This window comes from Sus scrofa, chromosome 6 (assembly GCF_000003025.6).
Source record: "Sus scrofa isolate TJ Tabasco breed Duroc chromosome 6, Sscrofa11.1, whole genome shotgun sequence".
In the NCBI taxonomy this organism is placed as follows: Eukaryota; Metazoa; Chordata; class Mammalia; order Artiodactyla; family Suidae; genus Sus; species Sus scrofa.
The window spans coordinates 132673906-132689539 of NC_010448.4; positions in this window are offsets into that span (position 1 = coordinate 132673906).

The window sequence follows — 15634 nt, forward strand, 5'->3', positions numbered from 1 at the left end:
AAAGAATCTCTGCAATACTTTGAGTCCTTTTGAATTAGAGTTACAGAATGTTAACTATAGTATGATGGAATTTGCACAATCATTTAAGTACTCACGTCTTAGATATATGGAAACAGGAATTCTAGTTAGGGAAAGTCACTTGTTTTTGTCAACAGCTAGAAATAACAGTTTCATGAATACATACAATACTTTTTACTTTCTAGTCCCTTGCTGTTTATACTATACTTTCCTATCTCTTTCATTAAGCCCCGGTATTTGGCATATAATACAAAGACTTCATGGTAACTGAAGTCCATCAAAACATTTTCAACTCACTAAGCTTGGAAAAACCTTGAAGGCAGATACACCGTTGACAGGAGGTAGTAAGTTGTCTCTCAGGTTTGTATTTTTGACTGTTCAAGCATGCTAGGCCAAAGTAACAGATCAAGATATATAATGGCTCAATACCGTAGAAATATACATATTTTTCCATTTCATGTTCCAAGATGTTTACGTGTTTCCATTAAGGTGAATGGCAAAGTGGTAGATAATGGACCTCAAGGATGATATCAGTTCCAGGTCAGGGATCTGGGTTAGCAGCATCTCTGCCATCTGTAACACAGAGCTACCAAGATCACCATGGAGTTTATGTTCACCTCCTTCAGTGAAAAATCACAAAGCACATAAGATGTCATTATGGGAAAAGCATGGAAGTGGAACTCATTACCTTCCCACTTTCCAGTAGCTAGAATTCAGTCACATGACCACATCTGCAAGCAAGGCTGGAAAGTTTTCACCCAACTGTTCCCAGAACACAAGAAAACAGATTTTGGTGAATATTTATTACACGTCTGTAAGGCTTTCAAATCCGTGTTTTTGGACCTGAGTATGTTTCTTTTTTTCTGAATATATTTATTTTTCCAAATGTTTGCGGGTCTCTGTATGTATGTGACTTGCTCTGCTTATGGATGCTTTTCTCAGTATACATTTGAATCTTTTTCAGAACATTGTACTTCTCTCAGCATATATGTACTGCTTTCTCTCTATGCCTATCTTAATATGTGAACATGGCTCATTTTGATATACATGCTTTCTACAATTTGGAAAATTGGCTTTTGTTAAATACAGGAAGCTGTAGGGATTAAATGATTGTTAAACAGTAACTGAATCTCTAATAAGACCTAACCACCATTCGTGGACTATTGAAGCATATCACAGATTGCATTCCTACATTTGTTGAATTTTAAGCATTACAAAACCTGTCTTTTGCTAATAAGAACTTATCAGCTCAGCTCATTTGCATAGTGAAACTAAATATGCAGTTAATTTGCACATTTAAAAATGTATAAAAAACATTTTCCCTTGCACACTGGGGGGGCTGTAAGTTGCACAAATAAGAAACTTTAACTCAAAGACAAATAGAAAAGCCCATGGATATACAAATAGGACTAATTGGTATTTGGTTTATAGCTACATGCTGACAACGATTAAGCTAATTATAAGGCGCATGGTGCTAAATTACTATCTTTTTCATACATTTTCTGAAACAGCAAGAACTCCAGAGAGGTTCTGGTTCAAAGTCTAGTTATTCTAAGCAAGAATAGAGTTGAGATCATTTTTACAGTTAACTAATTAACACACTTCAGCACAATTAATGTAATATTCAGAGAAACATTATATTTTGTAATAAGGAAATCAAGTAAAGACACATTTAGTTGGGTAAACACTAATAAAGTTTCCACATGTTTTTTGTCATGTTTTGGTCCTGAAAAATTGAGGTGTCAATAATTTAAGGCAACATTTTGAGAAAAGACAAGAGAAAATTTGTTCTGGAAGGAATAGGGTCACTATCTATTGGTCATAGAGGAGAAAAATAGGAATTGGTGCCAAGGACCTTTATTTCTTTTGAAGCAGGCTGGACCAAAATAGAGATTATTGTAAAAGATTATTTGTAAATTAAAACACTGTGTTACAATGTAGATAAATATGTCCTTAGAGCGCTGTAGGGTAAGGCTGAACACTACCAAGACCCTTGCTAACTTTCAAGCTGTAAGTTGTTCATTCCAAGTCATTAATGAATCCATTCCATTCAGTTCTATCATTTTGATTTACTGAAACCATATGTGAATTCTAATGTGTTCCAATGACTGAAATTTACCAGAAAAGGAAGAGTTGTTTCTATAATGCTTTTTGGGATGGAATGTTTTTCAGTAATTAAATTGAGAGCTTTACCACCTAGTAACCTCCTTCCACTGAATATCCAGAACTGGGCCTTTTTTTTTTGTATTGTATAAATGTCTGAGCATCCAAATGCAAGTGATTATTTTGAATAAATAGTATTACTTATATATGGGATATGGAGTGTAAATAGGACTATAAAATTCAATTATGGAGAAAGATTCAAAGAATTTATAAACTGCAGAGCTTATGCAGTTTATAAATAGCTTATGCACTGACTCCTGACATGTTTTCTTAGATCCCCAAGTGATCATTTATTTGATGGCAAAGAAATTCAGAATTTTAGGAAAGATGTGTAAAAGTATTAAATTAGACATGCTAGAAGTTGATCATCTTCCCTAAACTTCCATCCTTACCTTCATCTATTTTTTTCCCTTCCTTCTCTGCCCTCTGCCCCTCCTTTGTTTATTTTTGTTTTTGTTTTTTGCTACCATCCGAATCCTGAACCTTGATCACCCAACAAAACACAAGACTTACAAATAATGGATCTCAAAAGAAGTATGCAGTTAATGGGATGGAATTGGAACAGTGACACTGAGATGGAGGCAGGAAAAAAATGGAATAATCCCCAGCTATTGTCCCCATAATTTTTGAAGTATTTGGAGATAAAAAGTGTATTCTGAGCCAAGCCACAAGACATGTACTACTTCTCTTCCACAGACCGTATAAAACTCCACTTTAGCTTCAAATTGCAGAGTTAGCTGGCCTTCAGGTGTTCCCTCATACACATTAACTAAATAAAATCTATTTTCTCTTTTGTCCCCTTAAATTATTTTCTTTAGAGAGATGATTAGTCCAGAAGGAGACAAATGACAATTTTTTTGCATCATTTTTCTTTCCTTTGATCCTTGCCCTACTTTATTTAAGCCTTAGTTCCCTGAAAACTTGTTTTGTTATATTTAAGTCTTTCAGCCATTTTGAGTTTATTTTTGTGCATGGTGTGAGGGTGTGTTCTAATTTCATTGCTTTGCATGCAGCTGTCCAGGTTTCCCAGCAATGCTTGCTGAATAGACTTTCTTTTTCCCATTTTATGTTCTTGCCTCCTTTGTCAAAGATTATTTGACCATAGGTGTCAGGGTTTCTTTCCGGTTTTTCTATTCTGTTCCATTGGTCTGTCTGTCTGTTTTGATACCAGTACCACACTGTTTTGATGACTGTGGCTTTGTAATATTTCTTAAAGTCTGGGAAAGTTATGCCTCCTGCTTGGTTTTTGTTCCTTAGGATTGCTTTGGCGATTCTGGGTCTTTTGTGGTTTCATATAAATTTTGGATGGTTTGTTCTAGTTCTGTGAAAAATGTCATGGGTAATTTGATAGGGATTGCATTGAATCTGTAGATCACTTTGGGTAGGATGGCCATTTTTACAGCATTGATTTTTCCAATCCATGAACATGGAATATCTTTCCATTTCTTTACATTTTCTTTGATTTCTTTGATTAAAGTTTTGTAGTCCTCAGCACGTAAGTCCTTTACCTCCTTGGTCAGGTTTATTCTGAGGTATTTGATTTTGTGAGGTGCAATTTTAAAAGGTATTGTATTTTTGTATTCCTTTTCTAATATTTCATTGCTGGTATGCAGAAATGCAACTGACTTCTGAATGTTAATCTTATATCCTGCTACTTTGCTGAATTTATTAATCAGTTCAAGTAGTTTTTCAGTTGAGTCCTTAGGGTTTTCTATGTATAGTATCATGTCATCTGCATACAGTGACAGTTTTACCTCTTCTCTTCCTATTTAGATGCCTTTTATTTCTTTGTTTGTCTAATTGCTGTGGCTAGGACTTCCAAAGCTATGTTGAAGAGCAGTGGTGAGAGTGGGCATCCCCTGTCTTGTTCCAGATTTGAGTGAGAAGGCTTTCAGTTTTTCTCCATTGAGTATTATATTTGTTGTGGGTTTGTCATATACGGCTTTGATTATGTTCAGGAATGTTCCCTCTATACCCACTTTAGTGAGGGTCTTGATCATGAGTGGATGTTGGACTTTGTCAAATGCTTTTTCTGCGTCTATTGAGATGATCATATGATTTTTGACTTTTTTTTTTTGGTTAATGTGGTGTATGATGTTGATTGATTTGCCTATGTTGAACCATCCTTGTGAACCTGGGATGAACCCTACCTGGTCATGGTGTATGATTTAAATACAAGCAGATCACCATCAAACTCCTAGAAGAAAACATAGGCAAAACACTCTGACATCAAATCATGAATATTTTCTCAGGTCAGTCTCCCAAAGCAATAGAAATAAGAGGAAAAATAAACCAATGGGACCTAATCAAAATGACAAGCTTTTGCACAGCAAAGGAAACCAAAAAGAAAACAAAAAGACAACTTACAGAATGGGAGAAAATAGTTTCAAATGATGCAACCGACAAGGGCTTAATCTCTAGAATATACAAGCAACTTATACAACTCAACAGTAAATAAGCCAATCAACCAAAGGAAAAATGGGCAAAAGACCTGAATAGACTGTTCTTCAAGGAAAATATACAGATGGCCAACAAACACATGAAAAAATGCTCAACATCACTGATTATAAGAGAAATGCAAATCAAAACTACCATGAGATATCACCTCACACCAGTCAGAATGGCCATCATTAATAAATCCACAAATAACAAGTGCTGGAGGGGCTGTGGAGAAAAGGGAACCCTCCTTCACTGTTGGTGGGAATGGAAACTGGTTCAGCCACTATGGAGAACAGTTTGGAGATACCTTAGAAGTCTATACATAGAACTTCCATATGACCCCGCAATCCCACTCTTGGGCATATATCTGGATAAAACTCTACTTAAAAGAGACACATGCACCTACCTGCATGTTCATTGCAGCACTATTCACAATAGCCAGGACATGGAAACAACCTAAATGTCCATCGACAGATGACTGGATTCGGAAGAGGTGGTATATATACACAATGGAATACTACTCAGCCATAAAAAAGAATGGCATCATGCCATTTGCAGCAACATGGATGGAACTAGACTCTCATGCTGAGTGAAATGAGTCAGAAAGACAAAGACAAATATCGTATGATATCACTTACAACTGGAATCTAATATCCAGCACAAATGAACATCTCCACAGAAAAGAAAATCATGGACTTGGAGAATAGACCTGTGGCTGCCTGATGGGAGAGGGAGGGAGTGGGAGGGATCAGGAGCTTGGGGTTATCAGACATAACTTAGAATAGATTTACAAGAAGATCCTGCTGAATAGCATTGAGAACTATGTCTAGATACTCATATTGCAACAGAACAAAGGGTGGGGGGGAAAAATGTATACATGTAAGAATAACTTGATCCCCATGCTGTATAGTGGGAAAAAATAAAATTAAAAAAAAAAAACCCAAAACTTGTTTGGTTAGTGTTATCAACTTTTAAGTCAGTTTTAAGTTTATAAGTGTTTATAGTTATCAAATAGTGAATGTTGAAACTATTGAATGGTAATTTATCTATAGCAGAATATCATGAAGGCATGAGAATTAGCTTATTGTTTTTCTAATGCTACTTGAGTGTAATTATGTATTACAAATTCAAAACTGCAAATATACCACCAGAAAAAAAAAAAAAACTACAATAAAGAAAACACATAAAATGACTTGTGCATATCTTGTGTCATGAGTAAAACAAACAAAAGTAACCCGATTCATTTATAAATGAATCTCTGTAAAAAGACATGTGGGGAAATATAGAACTAAATTAAGGGGGCAATACATTTTTTTGCATCACCTTCATTGCATGGAGATGCAAAGAGAAGCGAGTTAAGGAAAGGACTTAAAACTTTGCTCACAAAGCTCTATACAATTTAGGAATGTTTAGAGAGCGTCAGTATTAGTGGCTACCAGGTGAAACATACTTAGTAATACTGGATGTCTCTTTTATCCTCCAGGTTATGGACAAATCAAAAGCCATAACTCATAGTGACTCATAAGAGCAAAATCTGTATCACACACAGATATTGACTTTTAATCATTAGTATTTTATATACTTAAGTTTGTACACAGATATACATTGCTCTTTGGAGCACACTGGAAATGATAAATTGTGTGATTTCCATTTGAGGGATGATATCATTGAGAGAAAGTGGATGGTAAATGGCTTGCACAAGTTCCCCATAAATCCTTCAGGGGAATTAGTGTTGGAAGTCAGATTTCAGACACTATTATGGACATAAGAGTCAGCTCTTATAATTGAAAATAAATATACTATGAAACCAGATAATCTTAACAACCAAGAAATTTTTTAAAAATTATGTCATGGTTTGGATGTTTAAATCTATTAAAAGTATCGGGATATAAAGGATTTATGGTCTACAAAGAAAACAGCCAAATTGGATATACACCCAATGAAATTTACTACATTTGGCAAGTTATTGGGAGGAAATATTTCCTAAATTTAACATAAGCTGTGCATGCTATCTGCTGGTATTACTGAGAATATGGTCTGACAACATATACTGCTATTACTGTAGATGGAAATCATACAAATATATTCTATATTCTTTTTATATTCAACCACGTGTATTATGTTACAGTGTACCATAGAGAGTTACTAATAGAAGAACCCTATTTGGCAGTGTGTTTAGATGACATGCTAGTCAAAGTATATCTCCATTAGAACACCTGGCAAGCTTGAGTAGATTCTAAAGCATCCCTCTAGGGCATACTTACATCTCAGAACAAATAATTGTGAGCCTCAATTCCCCAAAATGTATTTGGGTGACTGAATCATTTCTATTGCAATTTGCTTAAGCAAAATTAAATTAAACCTCTACATTTTAATGGTGGTGGAGGTGAAAAAGAGAGATGGAAGAAAGAATTAAAATTAATTTTTAAAATTTACTTATGCAAACATTTTTACTTGATCTCTTAGCAACACATATTAGTATAGCTTAGGCATCCTGTAGGAATATTCTCCTGGAAGAGGCTTCTGTGAATTAAATAAGGTTCTCAAATTGTCTATATTTACAGCAAAATCTTTTAGTTTCTATTGTTCTATGTTCCAATTTATAAGCATACAATAAGCAGAAAATGAAAATTGGTATTAGACAATTAGGCAAATCGAACATAATATTTTTATGAGTTCTTAATAATGAATTAAGCACTCATTTATGGATATAAAAAGTCTTATCAGTGATTATGAACTGACAGCATTTAAGAAAACTAGGTTCTAGTTTGAACCAGGCTGCAAGTTTGTAGGTTACCTCATTCAGGTGTAAAAGTAAATGATGGGACTTACATAGCTAGTAGGAAAAGAGCAAAGTAGCCCTGGAAGTTTTAAATATCTGGAGTTTTTCATTGTTCATGTAATTTTTACACTTGGTGGGAGAGACTGATAATACTTCCATACTCTTTCCATCAGTGAGGACAACTGGGTATAAAGTATTGAGTTCTCTGCCCTTCAATATTAACCCAGAGAGCACACATTAAAAGCTAATATATCTCTTTTATGATTCAGGTAGGCCCTTCGGGGTGGGGCAAGAAAAAAATCAAATGCTTCTCCATTCACTAATTGGGAGTCATTGACTCAAAGAGCAGACAGTCTCCTTGCTAATTGGAAAAAAAAAAAGTTTCCCTTTTCTCAGTATAGATTTAGAATGTAGCTAAAAGATAAGTTAATATGTATTCTGATAGATATGCTTACTTTAACAGCTCCATTTGTTAAAGGAAGTAACAGACCAGAGTCACACAGATGAGAATTTTAATCAGAAAATGCTAATTTGTAAGCTTTATACTTCCTTCATCCATAGGGCTAATGTTCATAGTCAAACTTTAGCATTGAATAGTGATGAATAACTTTATCATTTGAGCAAACATGAGCCTATAGGGTGCTGATACAGAGTAATATATGTGGATACAACTACTACTGTTAAAACAATAACAAACACTGTTTTTCTCATGACAGGCACTCTTTAAGCCTTTGTATATAATAAGCTGTTTAATCTTCACAACCACCTAATGATATAGGTACTCTTACTATCTTCATTTAAAGATAAAAAATATGGGCATAGAGGATTAAAGAGCTTGCGGATCGCCACAGTATGGTAAAGCCAGGAAATTCACCTAAGCAGTTGAGAGTCTGACTTTTATGTACTTAACAATCTGCTAAGATGAATATAATACAATGGTGATGAATAGGAGTAAGATTTGGAGGGAAAGATTAGAAGCAAGAGATTCCTTGGGAAGGGATATGCACCTACAACAGGTGAAGAAAGTGAATATTAGAGGAGGTATCCACAGAAGCCGTCCTTTTTTGACAGAAGTCCTCAGTATTTAGATTCTTTCCATATTTAGGCTCACAAAAATTCAAGGTTTTCTGACTTTTTGGCTAGAATTTGAAGAGTTTCCAGTTTTTTTTTTGTTTGTTTGTTTGTTTTTTTTGTCTTTTTGCCATTTCTTGGGCCGCTCCCACGGCATATGGAGGTTCCCAGGCTAGGGGTCGAATGGGAGCTGCAGCTGCCCGGCCTATGCCAGAGCCACAGCAACATGGGATCTGAGCCTCGTCCACGACCTACACCACAGCTCATGGCAACGCCAGATCCTTAACCCACTGAGCAAGGCCAGGGATCGAACCTGCAACCTCATGGTTCCTAGTCGGATTCGTTAACCACTGCGCCACGACGGGAACTCTGAAGAGTTTCCAGATTATGTGGAAATTCTTTTTTGAAATTATTTCAATCCTTCAGTAAAGAAATATATATCCACGTGAAAATCCTGTGCAGTGCCTTGGAGAAACAAAAAGGACCATTCTTTTTTTTTTTTTTTTTTTTTCTGCTTTTTAGGGCCTTACCCCGCAGCATATGGATGTTCCGAGGCTAGGTGTCTAATCGGAGCTGTAGCCACTGGCCCTTATTACAGCTACAGCAATGTGGGATCCCAGCCATGTCTGTGACCTACACCACAGCTCATAGCAACGTAGGATCCTTAACTCACTGAGTGAAGGCAGGGATCAAACCTACAACCTTACGGTTCCTAGTTGGATTGGTTTCCACTGCACCAGGACAGGAACTCCAAAAGGATGGTACTTTATACTCCATATCTTCCCCAAATCAAGCCAGTGAAAGAGCAGCCATCACATGGACCATGATATGAGTTTCTGCTGGTAATGGGAAGTAGCAAATGATAGCTCACTGCAAAGCTAGAAGATCTAGAGTAAGAGCATAACTTTAGTGAACCAGCAACAAGAAATACCACCAAATCTTTCCTTTTTCCTCCCTGAAATTAGGGAAACAGGGGAAGCTCTGGGCTATATGTAGTAGGGAAATGTGTTACATTGTTAATTAAACCATACAAAATTAGGCACTGGTAAGTGAGCTCATTTTGCATTTTTGGCATCTTTAGGAGTCCTGATAAATAAGAGGAATAGACATGCTCTCTGAAATTCATTACCCAGATACATTTATTAAAAATTTCCAGATACATTTTTATAGAAGTTATTAATTTTTAATATAAATTAAATGTAGATAATTCTGCATTAACCTACATACTTCACATAATTGACTTTAGTTTAATTCCTTCTGGTTTTGCTTTGTTGAGAATGAAATGTGATGCTGTAAGTACTAGGGTACATAACTGGAAGTATACAATAAATAACAGTGAACTGGAGATACTTCAAAGATCATTTTATTGCTCTGCATTGGTAGGCATTGATACACTCACTTCAAACCTAAACACAAGATTTTTTTTTTACTTTGAACCAAAATTATTTTGGATGTAAGAAATGAAATATTAGTTTAGCTTCCTACAGGAAAATCCATTAAATGGAAGGAAACTAGACTATTTCATAGAACACAAGAAGGGATAGGCTTCATAAGAGAGAGAACTGGGAACAAAAAACCTCTAGGAACAAAGTCAGGTCTCTTCTCACTTGAATATTTCTTTGCTGTTTGCTTCACCTCTTTTCTAAAAGTGAGCTTTATAGTATGTGGCTAGCCCCATGAGTACCCATCCTTCCATCACATGACCAATATAAGCTGTTGCATTTTACGTTTAAAATGTCCTGGAAAGATTATTCATTAGTTTATTTATTTATTTTTATATATGATGATTTTAATTTTTTTCCATTATAGCTGGTATACAGTGTTCTGTCAATTTTATACTGTACAGCATGGTGACCCAGTCACACATACATGTATACATTCTTTTTTCTCACATTATGATGCGCCATCATAAGTGACCAGACATAGTTCCCAGTATTACACAGCAGGATATCATTGCTAATCCATTCCAAAGGTAATAGTCTGCATCTATTAACCCCAAGAACCCCATCCATCCCAATCCCTCTTGCTCCACCTTGGCAATCACAAGTCTATTCTCCAAGTCCATGATTTTCTTTCTGTGGAAAGGTTCATTTGTGCCTTATATTATATTCCAGATATAAGTGATATGATGTGGTGTGTCTTTCTCTTTCTGACTTACTTCACTCAGTATGAGAGTCTCTAGTTCCATCCATGTTGCTGCAAATGGCATTATGTCGTTATTTTCATGGCTGAGTAGTATTCCATTGTATATATATAACACATCTTCCTGATCCAATCATCTGTCATGGACAATTGGGCTGTTTCCATGTCTTGGCTATTGTGAATAGTGCTGCAATGAACATGCGGGTCGTGTATCTTTTTTAAGGAAAGTTTTGTTCGGATATATGCCCAAGAGTGGGATTGCTGGCTCATATGGTAGTTCTACGTATAGATTTCTAAGGTATCTCCAAACTGTTCTCCATAGTGGCTGAACCAGTTTACATTCCCACCAACAGTGCAGGAGGGTTCCCTTTTCTCCACAAACTCTCCAGCACTTGTTATTTGTGGGCTTATTAATGATGGCCATTCTGACTGGTGTGAGGTGGCATCTCATGGTAGTTTTGATTTGCATTTCTCTAATAAGCAGGGATGTTGAACATATTTTCACGTGCTTGTTGGCCATCTGTATATCTTCCGTAGAGAAATGTCTCTTCAGGTCTTTTGCCATTTATCCATTGCATTGTTGGCTTATTTACTGTTGAGTTGTATAAGTTGCTTGTATATTCTAGAGATTAAGCCCTTGTCAGTTGCATTATTGGACACTATTTTCTCCCATTCTGTAAGTTGTCTTTTTGTTTTCTTTTTGGTTTCCTTTGCTGTGCAAAAGCTTTTCATTTTGATTAGGTCCCAGTGGTTTATTTTTCCTCTTATTTCTGTTGCTTTGGGAGACTGACCTGAGAAAACATGTGTAAGGTTGAGGTCAGAGAATGTTTTGCCTATGTTCTTTTCTACGAGTTTGATGGTGAATAGTCTTATATTTAAGTCTTTCAGCCATTTTGAGTTTATTTTCAGCATGGTGTGAAGGTAGGTTCTAGTTTCATTGAGTTGCATGCAGCTGTCCAGGTTTCCCAGCAATACTTGCTGGAAAGACTATCTTTTCCCATTTTATGTTCTTGCCTCCCTCATCAAAGATTAATTGCCCATAGGTGTCAGGGTTTACTTCTGGTTTCTCTATTCTGTTCCATTGACTGTATGTCTGTTTTGATGCCAGTACCATACTGTCTTAATGACTGTGGCTTTGTAATATTGCCTGAAGTCTGGGAAAGTTATGCCTCCTGCTTGGTTTTTGTTCTTTAGGATTCCTTTGGCAATTCTGGGTCTTTATGGTCCATATAAATTTTGGATGGTTTGTTCTAGTTCTGTGAAAAATGTCATGGGTAATTTGATAGGGATTGCATTGAATCTGTAGATTGCTTTGGGTAGTATGGCCATTTTTACAATATTGATTTTTCCAACCCAGGAGCATGGAATATCTTTCCATTTCTTTACATCTTCTTTAATTTCCTTGATTAATGTTTTATAGTTCCCAGCATATAGGTCCTTTGCTTCCTTGGTCAGGTGTATTCCCATGTATTTGATATTTTGGGGTGCAAATTTAAAAGGTATTTTTGTATTCATTTTCTAAAATTTCATTGCTAGTATACAGAAATGCTGATTTCTGAATTTTAATCTTATATCCTGCTACTTTGTTGAATTTGTTGATCAGTTCGAGTAGCTTTTGGGTTGAGTCCTTAGGGTTTTCTATGTATAGTATCATGTCATCTGCATACAGTGACAGTTTTACCTCTTCTCTTCCTATTTAGATGCCTTTTATTTCTTTTGTTTGTCTGATTACTGTGGCTAGGACTCCCAGTACTATATCATGAGTGGATGTTGGACTTTGTCAAATGCTTTTTCTGCATCTATTGAGGTGATCATGTGGTTTTTGACTTTTCTTTTGTTAATGTGGTGTATGACGATTGATTTGCATATGTTGAACCATTCTTGTGCACCTGAGATGAATCCTACCTGGTCGTGGTGTATGATCTTTTTTATATGTTGTTGGATTCAGTTGGCTACAATTTTGTTGAGAATTTTTGCATCTATAGTCATCAAAGATATTGGCCTATAGTTTTCTTTTTTGGTGGTATCTTTGTCTGGTTTTGGAATTAGCCTGATGGTGGCATCATAGAATGTCTGTGGGAGTGATTCCTCTTCTTCAACCTTTTGGAAAACTTTAAGGAGGAGGGGAGTAAGTTCCTTTTTGTATGTTTGGTGGAATTCACCTGTGAAGCCATCTGGTCCTGGACTTTTATTTGTAGGGAGTGTTTTTATGACATATTCAATTTCATTGCTAGTGATTGATCTTTCAGTTGATCTATTTCTTCTTGATTCAGTTTTGGCAGGCTCTGAGTCTCTAGAAAGATGTCAATTTCTTCTAAGTTGTCAAATATGTCAGCATACAATTATTCATAGTATTTTCTCACGGTTTTTTTGTATTTCTGTAGTATCAGTTGTGACTTCTCCCTTTTCATTTCTCATTTTATTTGGTTTTTTTTTCTCCTCTTCTTGGTGAGTCTAGACAGAGGTTTTTCAATTTTGTTTACCTTTTCAAAGAACCAGCTCTTAGTTTTATTGATTTTTTCTATTGTTTTTTGAATCTCTATTTTATTGATTTCCTCTCTGATCTTTCTGATTTCCTTCCTTCTGCTGACTTTAGGTTTTGTTTGTTCTTCTTTTTCTAATTCATTTAGGTTGTGGGTTAAGTTGTTGATTGGAGATTTTTCTTCTTTTTTTGAGGAAGGCTTATATTGCTATGAATTTCCCTCTGAGCACTGCTTTTGTAGAATCCTATAAATTTTGAGAGGTTGTGTTTTCCTTATTATTTGTCTCCAGTTTTTTTTAATTTCCTTCTTGATATCCTCATTGACCCATTGGCTTTTTAGTAGCATGTTGTTTAGTCTCCATGTAGTCAGTTTCTTTTCATTTCGTTTCCTGTGGTTGATTTCTAGTTTTATGCCATTGTGGTCAGAGAAGATACTTGAAGTAATTTCTATACTTTTACATTTGTTGATGTTAGCTTTGTGCCCCAGTATGTGATCAATTCTTAAGAATATCCCATGTGCATTTGAAAAGAATGTGTATTCTGATTTGTTTTTTGATGTAATATCCTGAAAATGTCGATTAAGTCTAACTTTTCTATTGCGTCCTTTAGGATCTCTGTTACCTTATTGATTTTTTTTCTAGAGGATCTATCCATTGATGTGAGTGGTGTGTTAAAGTCTCCTACTATGATTGTGTTCCCCTCAGTTTCTCCTTTTATGTCTGTTAGTATTTGTTGTAGGTATCTGGGTACACCTATATTAGGGGCATATATATTGATGATTGTAATTTCTTCTTCTTGAATGGATCCTTTAACCATTAAATAGTGTCCTTCTTTGTCTTTCTTTATCGCCTTTGTTTTAAAGTCTATTTTGTCTGATATGAGTATTGCAACTCCTGCTTTCCTGTCTTGTCCATTGGCATGAAATATCTCTTCCCATCCCCTCACTTTCAATCTATATGTGTCCTTTGCTCTAAGGAGAGTGTCTTGTAGACAGCAAATTGAAGGTTTTGGCTTATTTATTCAATCTGCCACTCTGTATCTTTGATTGGAGCATTCAGTCCACTGACATTTAAGGTGATTATTGAGATGTATTTATTGCCATTTTAAACCTTGTTTTCCAGTTGATTCTGTTTCTCTTCTTTGATTTTTTTGGTTGGATGGTTTCCATTTGTATTATGCTTGAGTACTTTTCAGTTTTTGTGAATGTAATGTTAGGTTTTGATTTGTGTTTGCCCTGTTTTTTAAGTATGTTAACCTCTTCCTATATCTGCTTGCTTTAGCCTGATAGTTATATAGGCTCAGACACATCATTAAAATAAAAAAAAGAATCTATATTTTCTTACTTTCCTGCTCCACATTGTATGATTTTGATGTCTTTTTTTTTTTTTTTTTTTAACTTCTTCATGTTTAGATCTGTATGCTGGCTGATTTAAGTGACTGCTTTCCAGTTGTAGTTTCCTCCATCCTTCTTCAACTGCTGCTCCTGGTTGTAGGGTCTTGGGAAGGGACAGTGACCAAGTATCTGGGTGCCACCCAGAGTGTTTGGCAGTGGCAGCTGCAGGGCGGGTGTGTTCCCAGGGAGTGAGAGCAACAGTGTATGGTCCTTGGTTGCAGAGCCCTCATTTTTTTCTTTCTTGCCAACCTCTGAGGTGACTGGGGTCGCAGGTGGAGCCCACTCACAGGCTTCCAGTGGTGGCAAGCCATTAATCCCTCTGGCCTCTGAGACGACTGTCATGGTCTGTCCCTGCCACCTATAGATCATGCATGAGGCACCACATTGCACTTAGCCCCTGGATCCGCTTAGCCCACACAAGAGGTGCCTGGCCACTGGTAGCCTGCACAAGAAGCGTCCAGTCTCCCCGAAACAAGCAAGAGGCTTTTTGCCACCTGTAGCCTGCGCCAGAGCTGCCCTGCCCTCTGAGAGCTGGTGGGCATGCGCACACTCTGGTGCAGGGAGTTTCCTATGGTGTCCGCCCCTCCTCCTCTTGCCCTCCCCACAATGGTGCCTTGCCTCTCCTGCAGGTCCGGACCTTCTCCTGGGTTCCCTTTGCCTGGGCGTTCCCCTCCTCAGCCCATGGTGTACCCTCCCCAACCCATGGTGCACTGATCCTTAGCCCCTCAGGCTGTCCCCACACAGCCAGCCCCAGTCCTCTCCCGGGGACTGACCTTCAGAGCCTAAGTCTCAGTGCCCAGCCCCTACCCAAGTATCTCAGGCTGTGGTGTCCGAGCCGGTGGTTCGGATCATCTGTGTGTCTCCTACTCTGCTTTGCTCTTCTCAGTCCAGCTGCTGCACTTTTCTCAGGGACTTTGAGGTCCCTCCAACTCAGCTGATCTTTCTGTCAGTTAGGTGGCTTCCCGGGGATGTGGGTTCCTTTTCTCCTTCACAGCTCTCTCTCGGGAATGCTAGTCTCATCCTGATTCCTTTTCTCTCTCTCTCTCTTTTTTTCTTTTGTTCTACCCAGTTATATCAAGAGTTTCTTGCCCTTTTGGGAGGTTTAAGTTCTTCTGCCAGCATTCAGTTGATGTTCTGTGCGAGT